The sequence below is a fragment of the Lissotriton vulgaris genome, chromosome 2_1 (genome assembly GCF_964263255.1).
Source record: "Lissotriton vulgaris chromosome 2_1, aLisVul1.2, whole genome shotgun sequence".
NCBI classification, from domain to species: domain Eukaryota; kingdom Metazoa; phylum Chordata; class Amphibia; order Caudata; family Salamandridae; genus Lissotriton; species Lissotriton vulgaris.
This window is the reverse complement of record NC_141687.1, coordinates 854,091,394-854,110,838: the sequence shown is the minus strand read 5'-3', so window position 1 is coordinate 854,110,838 and position 19,445 is coordinate 854,091,394. Positions and strand designations below refer to the sequence as shown.

General features: G+C 48.6%; 1 protein-coding gene across 1 annotated transcript in view; it reads right to left on the bottom strand.

The window, feature by feature from the left end:
* Nucleotides 1-19,445, bottom strand: part of RBM44 (RNA binding motif protein 44) — a 1,989,784-nt gene that overhangs the window by 1,367,628 nt on the left and 602,711 nt on the right. The gene's annotated exons all lie outside the window — the stretch shown is intronic.

Here is a 19,445-nt window from a genome sequence, read left to right as displayed (position 1 = left end):
AAAAAATCCTCTTCTGGCTCATCTGAATGCATGGTGATATTGTGAGCAATAGCAATGCTATGAATTAAGTGTCCAAACCCAATATTGTCTTCTGGGGGAGAAGGTTTAGGTGGATATATATGTGGGTCAGGAATATCTGGTACATCATGTGGGTTTGGATACTCCCAGTCTGGTGAACCTGTTGGGTTGGGAAAAGGGTCCTGGGTCTTTCCCTCCCCCCAAGCTATACTGGTCATCAACAGCATCCTGAGGAGATGTATGTTGTGGAGAATGAAGAGGAGAATTTTGAGGTGAAATGTTTAAAGGAAGAGCAGGAGAGGGTGATACAGGAGAAGAAGGGTGGATAGGAGATGTGGCAGAATCCTTCTTGACAGGACTGGAGGTGTAGGTGCTGTATCTGACTTCCTCTTCCTATGTGGTGAGGTGGAAACATGCCCTGTTTCAGGGTCTATGCATATCCTCTATTGCAGAGGATCAGGTCTGAAAAGCTCTTCTTCAGAAAATGCTTTCGGCGCCGATTTTTTCAGCTCCGGGCCTGGTTTCCATTTGTCTTTAGCCTTAGGAGTTGTTGTATAGTCTTGTGGCGTACTTTTCAGCACCAAAGGTATCTTCTTCGAAGTTGAGGCCTGGTTTGAGGGCTTGAGGCATGGCAAGCAGGTTTTGTGGGTTTCAGCACCGAAGATTTTGGGGTGGAAGCAGGTTTCATTGGTTTCAGTGCTGTATTGTCTTTAAGAGTTGACGGTTTCTGGGTCTTTTTCGGTACCGGGACTTCTTTCGGTTTCGGTGCCGAGGGAGCTGGTCGTATCGGCACGTGCGGTTTGCTCAGTAAGGAGCTACCTGAAGACTAATATTTTCTTCGGAGCCGGGCTCGATGGCAGGGCTTTCGAAGCAATGTCTCGGTCTCGACTAGGCCCCGAAGGCGGAGCTTTGACCTTAGCCTTAGGTTTAGGTGGTTGGGCTGGGGTAGGGGCAGTCATACTCACGCGTTGACCTGATGATATGGAGTCATCGGAGTCGTCTGCCTCAGATACTATCTGAAGATCATCGGAATCTTCCTCTGGGACACATGGACCTTCGTCGAAGATATCCACCAGATCCGGAGCTAATCTCTGCACGCCGCGTCGACGGGCCCTCCGATCTCGAATGGTCTTCTTGGATCGAAAGGACGCACAAGCTGTGCAGCTTGACTCGTCGTGTTCAGGTGATAAACACAGGTTACACACATCGTGCTGGTCACTGTATGGAAATTTTGCTCCACACCCGGGGCATTTTTTGAATGGGGTCCTTTCCATGAGGTGTAGGCCTCACCGCGTGGGTAGGCCCGACAACCCGCATCAACGACCGGAATCGAAGTGATGCGGTCGAGTCTATGTATATTAAAGTTTAAGTTTGTTTTTAGAAAGCTTTGCGCGTCAAAGTCTTCGAAAAGTGGATTTTTGAACCGGAGCGGAAATGTTGCATTCGAACCCAGTGGCAGAAAAAAACAATCTAAGGATGGAGCCGAAGCCCATGCCCATGCCCACTATCTTCCAAGGGAGGAGTCACCTATCTTGTGACTACAAAGACTTCTTCCAAGACGACAACATGCAATCATCCGAGCCCAACACCAGGTGGTGACCTAATGCACAGTGTAATACCTGCAGCTCATATGCCTCGAACAAGTTATTTTGTGTATTGGTGGGTTGACTTGGAATATGGTGTTTTGTGTTGTGTTGAGATACGTCATCAACAAGCACGTCAGGGAGGATGGCTCACTGAGATGAACGTTGGCTGATAATCAGCACACGATTGCCGTAAAGGTTGTCCTAAAACAGGTTACAAATCCTGGATAGCAGAAAAGATGGAAACAGTGATCTATTAAAATTCTCCTGGATTCAAAACTGAAAGGACAAGAGCCAAAGTGAGCATTTTTAACTTGTCCTTCCCCAGAATGGCATTCAGGAGGCGGAGGTCCAAAATAGGCCTAAAGTCTTCGTCATTCTTTGGAACCAGGGCATGGTACCAATAAGCCCCTTTACTATTCTCAGAATCAGGAACCTTACTTTCTGGCACACGAGACAAAAGAAGAATGACATCCTGTATCAGAATCGAGGAAAACCCCTCTTAAATGTCACTCTGGCAAAGGAGAAAGGCAGGATAGAGAAGAAATTAAATTCATAGTGTAATACCTCAGAATAATGTGTAAGACTCGCCTGTTTGATTTAGTAACTCCAGCAGAGGAGGAACTGCAGAATTAGGACTCCTACCAGCCATGCATGGGCCTGTGAAGGTAAACTAGAGTAGCTTGCTAGTCATGGCTGAAGACGATTTACTGGAGGATTGCTACCCCTTCTGGTGCGAACAGTTCCAGTTGTTCGCATGGCCAAGGACTGAGTCAGTTACTGGTCGGGAAGGCTGGTGTTGCCTGTAAACAAGACCCCTAGAGTAGCCTTTGAACATCCTTTATTGGTGCCAAAATTACTTAGCTACCGATAAAAACCCCAAGGACTTAAGCGTAGCAGGGGCACAATTGTCTTTAAATCATTCCCGGTCCCAGAATCCGCAATTTCACCTACCAGCCCGGAGCCCTTATAGGACAGGTCTATTAAGGAAAACACCTGAAAATCTGGATGAGGTCATTGTTCATGCCATATGAGCAAAATACTGGTGTCAGTAGCTAATGTCCATGCAAGTTCGAACCATAAAAGTTGTGAGATCCTCTTGGACCCACTTTGGTTCATTTTAGTTTGACATTTTACACATTTTAGGGTGACATTTTAGCAATGTTATTTTGACATTTTTTGCTTGAACAATATTATTCTGAGAAGATGCTGTACATGTTGCTTGTTTTTAGAAAGTCTTTTGCGCTATGTAATCCGTACATTCTCAATCAAGGCTTGGAACATAGAACATAATATCCTAGTGCTTGCATTGCCCATTTGGGGACAACCTCTAACATCCAGACATATCACTGCATCGGAACTGTACTTCTGACAGTGTGGGCTTTTTATATAAACTATATACTGCCCTTTTACAGGTCAGAGGATCACTCCAGTCATGAATGTCCTGTAACAAATCAAGTGTTCGAAATGCAGCTCTGACGCTGATCTTCCATCCTGCAGAAAAGGATACCAACTCTACTCAAGGCTGATTTCCGGGCCAAGAAATCCAAGTACAGGAAATAAGCATCCTGGGGCCGGTTGATTTGCATGTAGTTGTGTCTGAACTGGGGTGGCAAAGTGAGCTAAAGAACGATGATGGGTTCAACCCAGATCTGTGACTGGGGGGTGGGTATCTGAAATGTTTTCAGCGCTCAGTCCATCATCTCATTGTGTTTGCTTTGATCGCCCTAATGTTGACGGGGTATGCCCAGGTGTGGGTCCCTTGCTCACTTTGTCACTAGATTCAAGCTAGCCTGGCTGAAGAGGGCTGTAAGCCCGAAACAGGTTCCAGGATGTTTGTTTCCGATCCAGGGAAGACATGACTTGGCAGTTTGGGGTGGACTGTACCCATGAAACACAGGGTCACGACTGATTTGCATATAGCTGTGTCTGAACTGGAGTGGTTAAGTGAGCTAAAGAACAATGATGGCTTCAACCCAGATCTGAGACTGGGGTGGAGTGTCTGAAAAGTTTCAGCGCACGGTCCATCATCTCCTTGTGTTTGCACTGTATTGAGCTGCCAAGAACTGGTGGATGTATAACGTGTTGAAAAGCAACCCTTTCAGAAATTCCTTTACAATTCAGTTGAACTGGAGATCAAGCTGATTTTCTGCTGTCCTGTAACATGAAATAGCAGCAAAAGGGACACTCGCTTGACATTTACTTAGGCCTGAATGTGATGACTGCGGAAGGTATGGGAGAATCTGATATGGAGCATAAGGAATTGTATGCAAATTGTGTTTATTACACCAAAGAACACCTTCGGTAACAATCTTTCAGATGGATACTCTTAACAGATCACTCACCTTGTGAATATTCCCCTGGCTGGGCCCAGAATCTAAAAAGACGTACTTCTCCGAACCTGTAGGTGGAATCATTTGGCTTTGCACCAACATGGTTTCCCTCCAGAAGTGACGAGCGGAGTCTCAAATAAGGACCAACCATGTGCGCTGACTTTAGTTGCTTTTTTAAGCTGTCCACGCTCTTAAAGAGCTCATCTGCAGATTAGCATGACTAGTGTGCATATCTCTGGACTGGGACTTTTAGACAGAAAAAAAATCCAGTTCACAGAACGCAGGGAGGCGGGGGTGGGGGGTGGGGAGTGGGGTTTGTTGAGGATTCAGCAGTTAAAGTATCCGCCAGAAAGATTGTTACTGACGATAGATAGTACTTCTGTAGGAAAGTGGTTTTCTGTTGCAGTGCCGTTTGCCCCCCACACATTTTACCTGATTCTGATGCATCTTTGCGTGAGTGTACACTGGGTTCTTGCTAACTAAGTTTCCATGTCCTAAATTCCTTCAAAGAACTGTACCATTGTTTTCACATTTGGCATATCGCTTGCTCACTTGTAAAAGGTACCAATCGTACCAAGGGCCTTGTGACGAGAGAGGGTCTTTAAGGGCTGCAGTATATATAGTGCTTAAGAGACCGCTCACCAAACACAGGCATACTGCTACTGTAGCTTGCATGTTTTGGTGCAGATAAAAGTGAAGAGTCGACCTGGCACACATCCATGTGTGCCAGGCCTACCAGCACTGCAAGAGGCATAAGTAAGTCACTCCTACAGCAGGCCTTACAGTCCTACGGCAGGGTGCACTACACCTCATGTGAGGATAGAACGGCATTAGCAGATATTCCCCTATAGTGTCTTAGTCCATTCTTAGACATTATAAGTGCACAGTGAAGCCATACTGAGTATATGGGCTGTAAGCTTGTCACCACGAATTCAACAGCTCCATGATGGCTTCACTGAATTCAAAGATGTTTGGTACCACACATCTCAGCTTAATAAACCCACACTGACGCCAGTGTTGGCTTTATTAAGAAATGCACTGAAATCCTACCAACTTGCTAGTGTGTGCCTGACTGGTCCCCACCGGCCTCTAGACAGGTTTCTGACCCCTTGAGGTGGGAGCCTTTTGCTCTCCTGGGTCAGAAACAAAGCCTGCACAGGGTGGAGGTGCTGCACACCTATCACTAAGTAGGAACATCATAGAAAGGCGGTGAGCCTCAACGGCTTCCCGTCCTTTGTTATGCTAGTCAGGGCCTCTCCATCTAGTGGAGATGCACGCCCCCCCTGACCAAGCCCCATTTTTGGCAGCAAGATCGGCTGGAAAATTAGTAAGCAAGGGAGGTTTGTCTCCTCAGAGCCAGGATCACCCCTAAGGTGCCCTGAGCTTAAGAGACCACCCTCCTTTGTGAATCTTCCATATTGTTTCGGAGAATTCTAGGCATTAGGGTTAGGGATAATCCCCCCCTCCCCTAACGGAGTGGACATACAAAGGGTGTAGGCATGCTAAAGGTAAGTAGCCCATTGGCTATTTCCTTCTGGCCCCTGTAACGTCCCTAAAACTATTATTTAGGGGCACCCCTGAACCTTAATCATCAGATTACCATTGACCTAGGAAGAAGAGGACAAAGAAGAGCTGCGAAGAAATCAGCTGACTTGGCCCCAGCCCTACTGGCCTTTCTGCAGCCCTCAAGGACTCTGCTAAAGAAGATCGACTCATCCAGCAGTCCAGCAACCTACAGAACCCTGGAAGGGCTGACAACCTTCTATAAAGACTCCAAATTTCCCGTGGATAGCAGACCTGTCCAGAAGAAAAAAACTTTGAAGTGAAAGTGCTCTGCCTACCTCTGCACCAAACACACACGGCCGGAGTTCCATTGGCCCACCAGTCCAGCGAAGGTTCCCCAGCATTTCTGAGCAAGAGTCCACTGACCCCTGCCGGACTCTACATTGACGCCTGCAGCCTCTGCACGACAACCCCCCCCCCCCACCCCCCACCCCTCCCACCGCAACCTGCACTGGTGAGATGTTTTCTGAGGCCAAAGGACACCCCTGCACACGGAACACCTGGTTCTGAGGGGGGGGGGGGGGGGGGGGGGGGGGGAGAGGGGGGGGGGAATCAACAGACACTCCAGCACATCCCAACTTACCTCTGCAGCTGTAAATCTCTTTCGAACTGCCTACTGGACGGAGCCTGCAGCTTTTTCTGTGTTGGCACTCTGAGCCCGGCAGCTCCTGTGCCGCTGAAGATCTAAGTTTGCTGCTGCCTTGTGGGCCCCCTTTGCTTACCTTAAACCCAGGAGACTGGGTTACAAAACTGTGCTACTTACCGGTAAGTAGTAACACTTTGATTTTTCCCTTTCTCCCTTGGATAACACTGGCACCGGATCCAGAGTCTGAACTCCGCACCCGGCAGCCCCAGTGTGCTTGTGGTGCAATTTTGTCACTTAGCTGTACATTACCAGATATGGATTCTTTATCCAGAAACTCAATATCGTGCTTAGTTTCCTTGCCTGCATTTTGCCGATTGTGTTTCTTCCCCTAGGATAACTTGGTAATGTCGAAAAATGCACTAAGTGTACACTTTTTACATTGAAAAGTAATGATATTGTAAAACGTATTTACTTGCAACAAAGTATCATTGGTTCTATAAAATAAATATACTAAAAGAACAAGTTACCTCTCTTCGGTAACTATTTTTCTGGTGGATACAGTATCTGCCTGTGGATTCCTCACCTTTTGAATTACCCCCCAATGCTCACCATTCCACAGAAACTTTTCTCCTCAGCTCTCCCACGAGGACGTCACAATGGAACGGCTCCGAACGCGACTCCACGTGATGTCTTTGGAGCCATAAGAAGACCTCGTTGGCGTGCTAAAGTCATTTCCACACAGTTTTTCTGCGCCTTGGAGTAGAAAGGGTGACAGATTTGGTAGAGTATTTCCTGGTCGATAAAATAACATCCACCACATCCGCTGGGAGTAAGATAGAGCTCAAGTAGCCCCGTTCAACCTCCATGCATAAAGGTGTAGGGTCTGTAGATGGGGAGGGGGGGGGGGGGGGGGGGGCCCTGTGACTGTGAGAGGTGGTCTGCCCTGAGCTGGAGAAGGAGTGGAGTGTGCGATGAGCGTTAAAGTCTGTGTACCACTCCCATCGCAGCCAATCCGGTGCGATCAATATGACTTGGGTCCGGTCTTGGCGAATCTTCCCCAGAACTCGAGGAATCAAGGGTATGGGAGGAAATGCAGAAAGAGCTATGAAACGCCAATCTAAATGAAACGCATCCCCTAACAATGCTGTGTCTTTACTGTAGACTGCAGAATGAGGGGCATTGCTCTTTTGTGAGTGGCAAACGGGTCCAACTGAGTAAACACCCACATCCTGAAAATGTGAAGGATCACCTCTGGATGGAGACGCCATTCGTGACCGGCCAAATACTACTGACAGACTGCCCGCACATTCAGCTCACTGGCCAGATGATTCGCGATCACGCCAATCTGATGGTCCTGAGCCCAGGAACAGTCTCGAGCCTCTCTGCAAAGAAGATACAACCCTACTCCTCCCTGTTTGTTGATGTACCACATCGGGGTAGTGTTGTCCTTCAGGACTTGAACCGACTGACCGTGAAGGGAGGGTGGAAAAATACAAACTAATCGCCCGCAGTTCCAAAAGATTTATGTTAAATAATCTTTCCTCTGGAGAGTACAGGCCTTTGACCTTCAGATCCCCCAGATAAGCGCCACACCCTAGAAGACGGGTGATACCCTGAAACCGGTCCTAGGATGCTTGTTTCCGGTCCAGGGAGGACCTGGCTTGGCAGTTCGGGCTGGACTGTTCCCATGAGGCACAGGGCCAAGACTGATTTGCATATGGCCAGGTCTAAACTGGGGTGGCATGGTGAGCAAAAGAATGATGGATTTAACCCGGATCTCTTGACTGGGGGTGAATGTTTTGATTTGTTATGCATTCCGTCCATCAATTGTGTGTCTTTTGCTTTCTCGCCCGGAGTGCGCCAGGTATGCCTAGACGTGGGTCCTGGGCTCACTGTGCCACTGGAATCAAGCTATCCTGGCTGAAGAGGGGTGAAACCCCGAAACCGGTCCTAGGATGCTTGTTTCTGGTCCAGGAAGGACCTGGCTTGGCAGTTTGGGCTGGATTGTTCCCATGAGCCACAGGGTCAAGACTGATTTGCATATGGCTGGGTCTAAACTGGCGTGTCATGGTGAGCAAAAGAATGATGGATTTAACCCAGATCTCTTGACTCGGGATGAATGTTTGGATTTGTTCTGCATTCCGTCCATTAATTGTGTGTCTTTTACACCCTAGAGTGGCGGCATCCATTATCAATGTGGATACCAGAGAGGGAGGTTGAAACGGCTTTCCTTGAAACAGGTTGCCTGGAACACATCACCATAACAGCACTGCTGCAGTCTCTTTGGAGATCCTGACTACCTCTTCAAGATCCGTGTTGTGTTGAAACCACTGCCTGCAGTGGCATCACTAGAGGGCCCTCATATGCCAGCGTGCATGGTTGACCAACAATATGTAGGAAGAAAACAGACTGAGCAGGCGCAAGCTCTTGCGGACTGAACCAGCTGCTCCATTCTGAAAAGGTGGAATCATAGCCTGGATGTCTTGAATCCTCTGTAAAGGTGGTAAGGCATAACTCACAGTAGAGTCCAGTACTGCCCGTATGAACAGGTTGCGCTTAGAGAGCACCAGGAGAGATGTGGGTACATTTATCAAAAACCTCAAGTTGAACAACAGTTGTGTTGGTACTTGCAAATGATGCAGCACCATCTCTGGCGACTTCACTTTGAGCAGCCAGTCATCCAGTTGGGGAAAACAGGAATTCCCCCCATCTTCCGAGATGTGCTGCCACAACTGCCATCACCTTTGTGAAGACTTGAGGTGCGGAAGTAAGGCCGAAAGGAAGGGCCTTAAACTGGTAGTGTTGAGACCCAACCGTAAAACGAAGATACTGCAGATGCAACTTCAGGATGGGAGTGTGAAAATAAGCATCCTGCAAATCGTTCAACACCATCTAGTCTTCCTTCTGCAGCTCAAGAAGAACTTCAGCCAGGGTCAATATTTTGAATTTCTCCTGTTTGAGGCAAAATTTCGAAACCCTGAAGTCTAGGATCATCCTCAAGCGACCACCTCGAGGCATGTGGTATTTGTTGACTTGAGGGCCATATTGACTGACGAGAACATCTTCACAGATTGCTCCATGCGTTTCGACTTCCTATCTGCAGGTCAAGATAGGACGGAGCCTGCAGCCTCGAGGAGCAAGAAGCTTGGATGACCAAGCTTTCCATCTAAGGATGGGTGGACAGGAAATCAGGATCCCTCCTTGCCACAGTCCTGGACACTGCTGGAGCAGACATTAGCTTCTGTCAGACATTAAGGATGGGCTCTGTCTAAGACTTATTAAAAAGGAAGTAAAGGCTCTGAGACAGAGGAAGAAGAATGGAGCAACTCAGTCAAGATATTAGATTTTAATTCCTCTAGGAAAGGGGCAATTCCCACACATCTCCTGCCTTCCTCATCATGGCGTGATAAGTGGTCACCTCCTGCGTTGGGAGACCATTTGGAGACGGGAGCTCCCATTCAGGAGAGTTATCCAGGCTACTACCCTCCTGCAAACCTTCAAAATCCAGATCAGGATCCACAATCTCCCCTTCCTTAGACTCTCCATGCTCATCCTGGTATTCTTCCTTTTCTAAAGAGCTCTGTGCCTCTCTCCGAAACCTCATCCTCGGAACAGGCACCGATGGCATCAAATGCGGCTCTCGTGACTTCGGGATCGGCTTCGAAAGGAGGTCTACCGGAACAGTAATCTATGCCGGTTAAGAACCAGACAGCGCCATGGAAGATCCATCCAGTGGTACTCACCCCTCCAAAGATTGTACCGGCATCAAACATCTCACCGTCAGAAGAGGCCAACTCCCTGGAGCCATCAGTATGAAAGGCATAAGAAGTGCATGAGGGATATAAAAAGGGACACTTCCCAGGAAAAATGTGAGTTGACTCACAGGTCCAACAGGTGCACCAGTACTGTTAGGCTCTCTGGCAAACAAGCCAAATATCGCCTTTTAAAAAGTCGGGAAGGAAGGAAGGATACACCAGATCTGGCACTGCAGGCTCTGAAGCCGTACGCGGAGGCAGCACATTCTGTACCAGCTGCGTCTCCTGAGACTCTGGAGCCAGAGGTGGAATGGTCGGCTTCGGCAACTGTGGAGGCGTGTCTTTTCTCGGAGCCGGTGGAGTAATAGCTCTCAGAGATTGGCCTGGAGTCTCCTCAGGAGAAGGAAATGAACAATAGTTACTTACGTGTAATCTGTGGTTCTCCAGTATTGGTGTCTTTCATAGATTCACATGCCTGAATCATTTCCAGTCGTCGGAGTGGGAGTCCCACGGTATATAAAAAAGCAATAACAAGCCTGTAATAACCAAAAAACCTTGGTAATAACCAACCAGGAAGTAAAGTAGGCTTAGCTTACAGGAGCAAAAGCTCCCACACTCATGACTATCCTAGTCATTATGTTAGACCAAACTGCAGCCAATCAGGCGACAGCACCCACCAGAATGTTCTCCCCAGAGGCTCAGACTCTCAGATTTTCTCGCACTGGAGTGAAGCCAACATAATTTCCTGAGGGAGCCTCTGAGGGGAAGGTGGGCGGGTTGCATGTGAATCTATGAAAGACACCAATACTGGAGAACCACAGATTACAGGTAACTATTGTTCTTCTCCAGTATTAGGGGTGTCTTTCATAGATTCACATGCCTGAATTAGAATAGATAGCAGTACACATGAACCAATGCTCTTAGACGCTAACAGTATCACAGTATACATGCAAAACATGATAAATCGTCTAGAAAGAGCATAGAGGCGGCGGGAGAACAGAGGCTCACCTTATTGGAAAAGATTGCGAAGAACTGCTCTTCCCACCGAAGCATCTGCATCACTCGCTGAGTCCAGACAGTAGTGCCTCGTTAAAGTGTGCCTGCTGGACCATGTTGCATCTCTGCAGATCTGTTGAAGAGGCACACCAGCGAACAGAGCAGTGGAAGAGGAAACTGCCCTTGTGGAATGCGCTCTTGGTAAGGCCTGTAAAGGTCTTCCTGCTTGTTGATGACAGAGTCCAATTGTTGACGAGACCCATCTAGCAATAGTCTGTTTGGACACTGCACAGCCCTGGCACAGTCTGCCATAGGCCACAAACAACTGATCTGTCTTGCGTAAAGTTGAGGTCTTTGATAGATAAAATTTTAGGCACCTCTTAATGTCTAAAGAGTGCAATGCTCGCTCAGCCGGTGTTTGTGGATTTGGGAAAAATGTCTTGAGGACTACCGGCTCATTTAAATGAAAGTCTGATGGGACCTTAGGCATGTACCTTGGATTGGTACGAAGTACCACCGAATCAGATGTAAATTGCAAAAAAGGCGATTTAGAAGTGAAAGCCTGAATGTCACTGACCCATCACGGAGACCTTCCAAGTGATAAACTTAAGGTCAACCTTACGTATCGGCTCAAAGGGGTGACGCATGAGTTGTGAGAGTACTACATTCAAATTCCAAACAGGAGGTGGCCAATGGATTGGAGAAAACATGCGAAACAAACCCTTGAAAAATTCCTGGATTATTCTTCATGAGTACAAAAAGTTCGATCCGTCTTGACGGAATCGGGAAATGGCTGCCAGAAATACTTTCAGGGTATAATGCGCCAAACCCGACCTAGCCAGATGTAGGAAGAAGGGTAATAATTGCTCTGATGTAGCATGAAAGGGGTGCAGATCAACAGTCTGGCACCAGGCACAGAAACATTTCCACTTGAGTTTATAAGTCTTGATGGTTGACGGTGCTCTGGCGTTAGCCAATACCTCCTGACAGTCGCGAGGAATGTCTAAGTGGGCGAACTCATTGTGCTGAGGAGCCAAGCTGACAATTTCAGCGAATCTGGATCCGGATGGTAAACCCTGCCCTGCTGAACTGTGAGCAGATTCGGTATTCGAGGCAGTTGTATTGGTTCGCACTCCGAGAGGAGGAGAAGCTCCGTGAACCAATATTGTCGGGCCACCTTGGAGCAATCAGGATTAGTCGACATGGTTGACTCCTCATCTCCCTGATGATCTTGGGAATTAGCGGGATTGGCGGAAAAGCGTAAGCAAATATTCGACACCAATCCATCGAAAGGGCATCTCCGCACGAGTCCTTGTGGGGAACCCAGCTTGCAAAGCGTTGGCATTTCCGGTTCAGGGCTGTCGCAAACAAGTCCAGGTTGGGATGACCCCACTCTCGGAATATCTGATCCAGGGATGGTTGATGGAGTTCCCATTCGTGATTGCTTCCTGCAGTCATGCTGAGAGAATCCGCTAGGACATTGGCAACCCCTGGGACATGGACCGCTGACAGATTGATGTTGTGATTCAGGGCCCAATTCCAGATCTCCTGAGCCTGACGGGACAACTGGGCCGATCTTGTGCCTCCCTGCTTGTTCTGGTAATGCATGCTGGTAGTGTTGTCCGTTCATATCAACACTGTCGAGCCCTCTAAGGTCGCCTGAAAGGATTTCATGGCTAGAAAAATGGCTCTTAGTTCCAGCAGGTTTATGTGCCATTTTTTCTGGTGAATGTCCCATTTGCCCCTGACTGTCATCCCTTGGAGATGGGCGCCACAGCCCTCCCGAGAAGCATCCGTGGTCATAATGAATCTGGGTCCTTCTGACAGGAAAGCGCATCCCTCCGGCAGGTTCACATCTTGCCCCCACCACTGGATGGAGTTTTTCATACGAGGAGTTATGTTGATGACGTCCTCGAACGAGCCTGTCACTTGCATCCACTGACGACTGAGTTCCTCTTGCAAAGGTCGCATTCGCAGGCGACAGTTGGGAGTGAGCGGAATGCAGGATGAGATCATCCCGAGGAAAGACTTGAACTTGCGAACAGAAACGCACTTTCTTTCTAGCAGTGATGTGGACATCTTGCGAATCTTCACTTGTCTTTCTTTTGATATGAACACTTGGGCGAGTTTTGTGTCCAGTGTGGCTCCCAAGAACGACTTCCACTGTGATGGAGTTAGGTGAGATTTTTTGAAATTTACAGAAAATCCCAGGCTCTGGAAGAGTGATAGACATCTTTGAATGTGCATCTTTCCCAGGCCGATGGAACTGGCCTTGATAAGGCAGTTGTCCAAATATGGATAAATTTGAACTCCCTCTAGTCTTAGGCGTGCGGCCACCGGGGCTAACATCTTTGTGAACACTCTGGGGGCCGAACGTAGTCCAAAGGCAAGCACTTTCAACTGGAAGTCTCTGCCAGCCACTCTGAATCGTAAGAACTTCCGGTGTCTTGGAAAAATGGGCACATGGAAGTATGCGTCCTGAAGGTCGAGTGTTGCCATGTGATCCCCTACTGAGAGAAACTGGAGGATTTCTTGAAGTGTTAACATTCGGAAGGATAATTTCTTGAGGTACTTGTTGAGGGCACGCAGATCGAGGATGGGGCGCCATTTCCCCGACTTCTTGCGGATCAGGAAAAATCTTGAATAAAAACCTGTTCCCCTCTGATGTTGAGGTACCCTTTCTATTGCTCCTTTCCCAATCATTGAGTGAATTTGGGAAAATAGCTCCTTGAGATGAGCTGGTGGTGGACCTTTTGGGGGAGAATTTGGAGGGGCTTTGACTAATTCGAGAATGTGACCTCTGGAAACTACGTCCAGAACCCATCTGTCTGTGGTAATTTTGGACCAATTTGAGTAATATCGGGATATTCTTCCTCCAATTTGTTTCAGGCTGGGACAAAGTGGTGGCAGGATGTGTGTCTCACTTGCTCTTGTTGTCTCTCCCTCGGTAAGAGGACTTTACTCTTGGTTGAGCGTAATTATTTCTCCTTTGGCCATATGTTTGCTGACGGTATGGCTGGTACCTCTGGTTCCCTTGGTTGTTACTGTAGGAGCGTTGCTGATTATAACCTCCTTGGTTCGAGTAGTTGCCTCTTCCTCTTGCGCCTCGAAAGGAAGACTTTCGAAACTGGAGAGAGCCCAGCGATCGTGCCGTCTCTGTGTCTTTCTTTATTGATTGTAATGCCTTGTCTACATGTTGACCAAAGAGGAACTCTCCATCATAGGCCATGTCCACGATTTTTGTCTGGACTTCTAAACGAAATGATGTAGCCTTTAACCAGCCTTGCCTTCGGAGTACAGCTGCTCCTGCTAGCTGCCTAAAACCTGTTGCTGCCACGTCCACTGCAGCATCAATAATCTCAGATGAGACGCTCTCTCCCTCTAGCAGGATCTTTTTTGCTTCAGTCCGATCCGGCTCTGCAAGCTTCACGATATAGTGTTGTATATCGGACCACATTTGCCTATCATACCTGCCAAGAATTGCCAGTGAATTTGCGGCTCGGACCGTGGTTGCCGCAATAGTAGACACCGTTTTCCCTATTGAATCAAGACGTCTCCCGTCTTTATCAGGGGGGGTAGTGATTTGTGTAGACGGATTCTTGGCCCTTCGTTGTGCTGCCTGGGTGACTACGGACTCAGTCTTAGCCTGACCAACCAGGCATGCCGGTGATGAACTGGGTGCCCTATATTTTTTATCTACCCTAGGTAGCACTGCGGGTAGAGAATTTGGCGTCTTCATGATCTTTAAACCTTCTTTCCATATAAAATCAATTATTGGAATAGACCAAGATTGTTTTTGTGGCAAGTCCCTAAAATCATATAGGAAGCATTCTTCCTGTTTAGCCTCCATGGAGATGATGAATCTCTTTGTGGCTCTATCCTTAATCTTATGGAAGCTGGCAATGTCTACCGGAGGAGATTCCGCCGCAGGCTGGGCTGCTGGAGAAAGAGTTTGTGCCTGATAGTCGTCCCACTCCGACGATACCGATTTGTCGCCTAATTCTCCATCCTCTCGTTCGTCCTCAGACGAATTTTCACCCTCTGCCTGATGAGATTGTATTGGAGAAGAGGGTGGTGCAGAGCGTGCATCTTCCGCTGCCCCTTGAGAAACTGATTCTTGGTGCCCTAAAGTTGTAGTAGATGCTCTTGGCCTTGGCGTAGATACAAGAGAATCGCCCGATTCTGAAGGTGGAAATCTGCGATAATAATCGCTTAACATGTACTGGAGATTTTGGAATAACTCCACAGGAATTTGCATGCCAGGTGTAGACCCAGTCTCTCGATGAGCGTGCTCCTGGGAAATTTCTTCCTCCTCTTGATCTAGATCCTGAACTTTTATCAGTAAGTCCGAAGGGCTCCTGGCCGCCCGAAATGACTCATCCTCGTAGGATTCTTCCTCTTCAAAGTCCAACAACTGATCTGGCAGCTGTAGAGGAGACAGAGCTGTGGAGGATGACCCACGTTTCTGTAGGAGCGAAGCAGTGGTAGCTGGTGATGGCAACGGTATTGTGGATGCTCCTGCCGACCACACCTGCATTGCTGTACAGGTCGATAGTGGGGGTGTAGATGGAGCCACTGAAGTTGATGACAAGTCTGTCTCCTTCAGATTCGTCGTCGACGGTGCGCCCGTCGACGGTTGCGGCGTCGATGAATTCGTCGACGATTAGGTTTTCCTCTTTGTCGACGGTATCGACGTCGATGGTATTGCCAGTTTCGTCGGCGGGTTCATTTTCTTCGTCGACGAGGTCTTTGACGATTTTAATCTCTTCGTCGACGAGGGGGCCGTTGACTTATCAGTCTTCTTCGTCGACGGTACTTTCGTCGACGGTAACTTTGTCGTCGAGGGCGTGGCCGACGGTAGCTTTGTCGTCGACGAGGACGTCGACAGTAGCTTCGTCAACGAGGATGTCGTCGACGGTAAGAGAGCTGTCGACGCCTGAGTCGTCGCCGCAGCGGTCGTCGACGGTACCTTCAGTATTCTCGTAGACGGTGGAGCGTCGACGATCGACGGAACAATCTTCGTCGACGGGATGGGTCTCACCTGGACGTAAACCATCGTAGACGGTGAGGAGGCTGAAGACATCACCATAGATGGTTTTGGTGAAGAAAAAGTCACTGTTGAAGTGGAAGAAGTGACCACATGACGAGATGGCGACGAAGAGGCTGCTCCTGATTCTGCCAAGGCCTGAGGTGAAACCTTTTGGGCAGGTGCATTGGAAATAGTAGACTTTCCAGATTTTCCTGAGGGCGCAGATACCACAGGTGGAGACACCTTTTTGGATGTAGAAGGCAAGCCAGAATCCTGAGAGGATTGGGCCTTTTTCACAGTTTTAGCCCTAGGAGAAGCCAATTCCACCTCAGATTTTCTCTTCTTAGAGGAGACAGAAGACCCTGAGGCAATGCTCCCCACCTCTGAAACAGGGTTATCCTGGTCCTTAATCTTCTGAAGCCACAGGAGCAGACGGCCCTCTCTGTCCCTGAGGGTCTTTTGAGGGAAGGCTCTACAGATTTTACATTCCTTCGCCTTTGATCAGGATACAAACAATAGATGCATTTCTTGTGAGGATCCTCCTTGAACAGCCTCAGCTTTCCACAGGAATCACAAGCCCTAAAAAGGGATTTAGAAGTAGACATTCTTTGAAGGTGAAAAAACCAACCAAAGTTAGAAGAAACTGAGCAGAGCTCAGGGAGACTCCCTTCACACGACATGCAGTAGAAAATCTGAGAGCCTGAGCCTCTGGGGAGAACATTCTGGTGGGTGCTGTCGCCTGATTGGCTGCAGTTTGGTCTAACATAATGACTAGGATAGTCATAAGTGTGGGAGCTTTTGCTCCTGTAAGCTAAGCCTACTTTACTTCCTGGTTGGTTATTACCAAGGTTTTTTGGTTATTACAGGCTTGTTATTGCTTTTTTATATACCGTGGGACTCCCACTCAAACTACGGGGAATGATTCAGGCATGTGAATCTATGAAAGACACCCCTAATACTGGAGAAGGAGAGATCTCATATTTTCAAGGAAGCCAGGGATCTGGTGACACCGATTTCAGAGTCGCACCCGTCGACGAATAACGCCGAGGCCAATGACATCACTTTTTCTTGTGCTTCTTAGACTACCTCGAAGTATGCAGAGTCAGCAAATTGAAATGGGACCACAAACTACTTCAACCCTTTTTTTGCTTGTTCGCCTTGGCAAAGAATAATTTAGCCTCCCTCCCCCTCAGCGCTTTGGGATTCATGCGCCTGCACGAAGAGCACTTCTCGATGTTGTGGTCAGACGAAAGACACCATAAACAGTCTTCATGGGGGTAAGTGATAGACATCTGGCCCCCACATTCACTTCAAGGTTAGAAACCAGATTGTCTTTGAGTAGCAATCCTTGATGCTACAAAGTTGTGGCAATTCGCAACAACGAAACTCCCAGAAATGGAGAGCCTGGGGGAAAACAGTTACGCGTTGACGGCGTGGAAAAAAGGGAACTCACGTCAGGACGCTGACAATGTCTTCTTATGGCTTTGATTACGTCACGCAGAGTCGTGTGCGGAGCCGTTCCACTGGGACGTCCTCGTCGACAAGGGAGAGCTGAGAAAAGTTGCTGTGGAATGCTGTGCATTGAGTAATTCAAACAGTGAGTAATTTACAGGCAGATTTATCCATCCGCAGTATTATTTTTAAGTGGTCTCGGATTTAGTCATTGAGTGTGTGTATCATTAATTGCCTGTGTGTGTGTACAACAAATGCTTAGCACTGCCCTTTGATAAGCCTAAAGCCTCTGGGGTGTGAGAAGTTGGCCTGATATGTAGTGCTCACTATTCTAGTGATCACTGTGTATCATTCCAAACAACCCTAATTGATGATTGGTTGTAAGTCAACCGTTAGACCAGCTATCCTAGTAGCATGGACAAGAGCAGTCTTTAGGCTAAACTCTAGAGGGTGTGTTAAGCCAGCTGTTATACCATCACATATACCCCTTGAACACCAAGTGAAAGGACACCACACAAGTTGTTATGAAACTAAAGTATATTGATTTAGAACACAACAGCCCTGGACTCTTTATGAGGACAGGGCCCTAAGCACAATACAAAGCTCTTAAGAAAATACTGAAAGTCGCACAATTTACACAAATGCCCGAGGGGCACGAAAAACCATATACTCTAAAAGTGGAATGCGAAATTACTAGCAGGTAAGTACTACTCTAATAGGCTTTAGGATCGCTAGGACTGGACTACTGAACCTTCAGATTGCTAGCAGGAGGCCTACAGAGATCGGGTGCAGAGTGTGCACTCTCACGCGGGATGCGGGACAAAGTCTATGGATGCTAGATTTCGTAAAGTCAGTGCTATCGGACGAATCCGACTAGGTAGAGCTGAAACGAAAAAGGATCTGGACCTTTGGATAGTTAAGCTATGCTGGAGCACCGAAATGCTGAGTTTACCTAGCCCAGGGGTTGCGGATGCATAGGTCTGAAAAGACGTCGGGAATCCTCGTTGCAGTCTATGGAGCCTGAAAGAAGAAGTTGCTGGCAGGCGACCAGTGTTAAAGTTCGAAGTGATCCAAGCCTGGATCGAAGATGGAAGACACCTGTGAGCAGAGGGGACCAAGTTCTGAATCACTAGCCAGTGATTAGATGGGCACCAGGATGGCACCAGATGGAGTCACCTCGACCAGGTGAGTGGGCGACGCTGGGCTCTGCAGTCTCACGGACCAGGAGGCGTTGTCGGCGACCAGGATGGAGGTTCGAGCTGTCCCACGATGGTATCTGCTGTCGACGTCGCTGGACCCAGGATTGGGGCAACAAGTCTTGGCAAATGCAAGCCCACGCGGTGGACTTAAAATGGCGTCTGGAGTGGACCAGGAGGGTCCGGGGTGCTCCTCTGTTGGAGGGGAGCAAGGGCCAGTCTGGAGCAACCAGACCAGCGTTGAAAATGTCGTCGTTCGGAAGGCCACAAGCCAGCAGGCAAGTAGCCGGACAACGCGGTGAGCAGCAAAGAGCAGAAGGGCCCCACGCAGTTCTCGTGGATGCTGGGGGGCTGGGCTTCGGTGCTGGAGCTGCTCAGGGTTGGGGCTTCTCAAACCCCAAAGCACTCACAGGATCCCTCGGCGGTCGTGCTGGGCAAGCGTCGTGCAGTCCTGAAGATGGCCGGTCCCTCGAGGTCTCGTCACACCCACGAATCTCAGCTGGGCTGATGATGCAGGTAGAGGTCAGAGGTGCCAGGGAAGCCGGTTCTCGTCGAGCTGGGCAGTCTGGATCCGGAGTAGAGACTTACAGCAAACCGCGATGCTTGGATGGTGCCTGCGGGTGCAGGGTGGCTACTCCTTAGCCACAAGAGAGAGTCTTCTCAAAGGCTCAAGAGTTCTTTCGTGGAAAGTCATCAAGATTCGGAATTATTTAATTTGGAAGGGGTCCCCGCTCCCACCTTTATACTAAAGAAAGGGGCTGGTACGGGACTAGGTCCTGCCCATGGGTGGGACCAGGAAGGGGGGTGGTTACACCCCTCTCCCATGCCGGACTTTCCCCAGCTCAGGGGCTGGTGTGCCCCTGGAACCGGTTCAGACTGGCAGATGCATAGTGAGCACCGGGGTGCCACTTGCAGTCACCTTACTGTTCAGCCC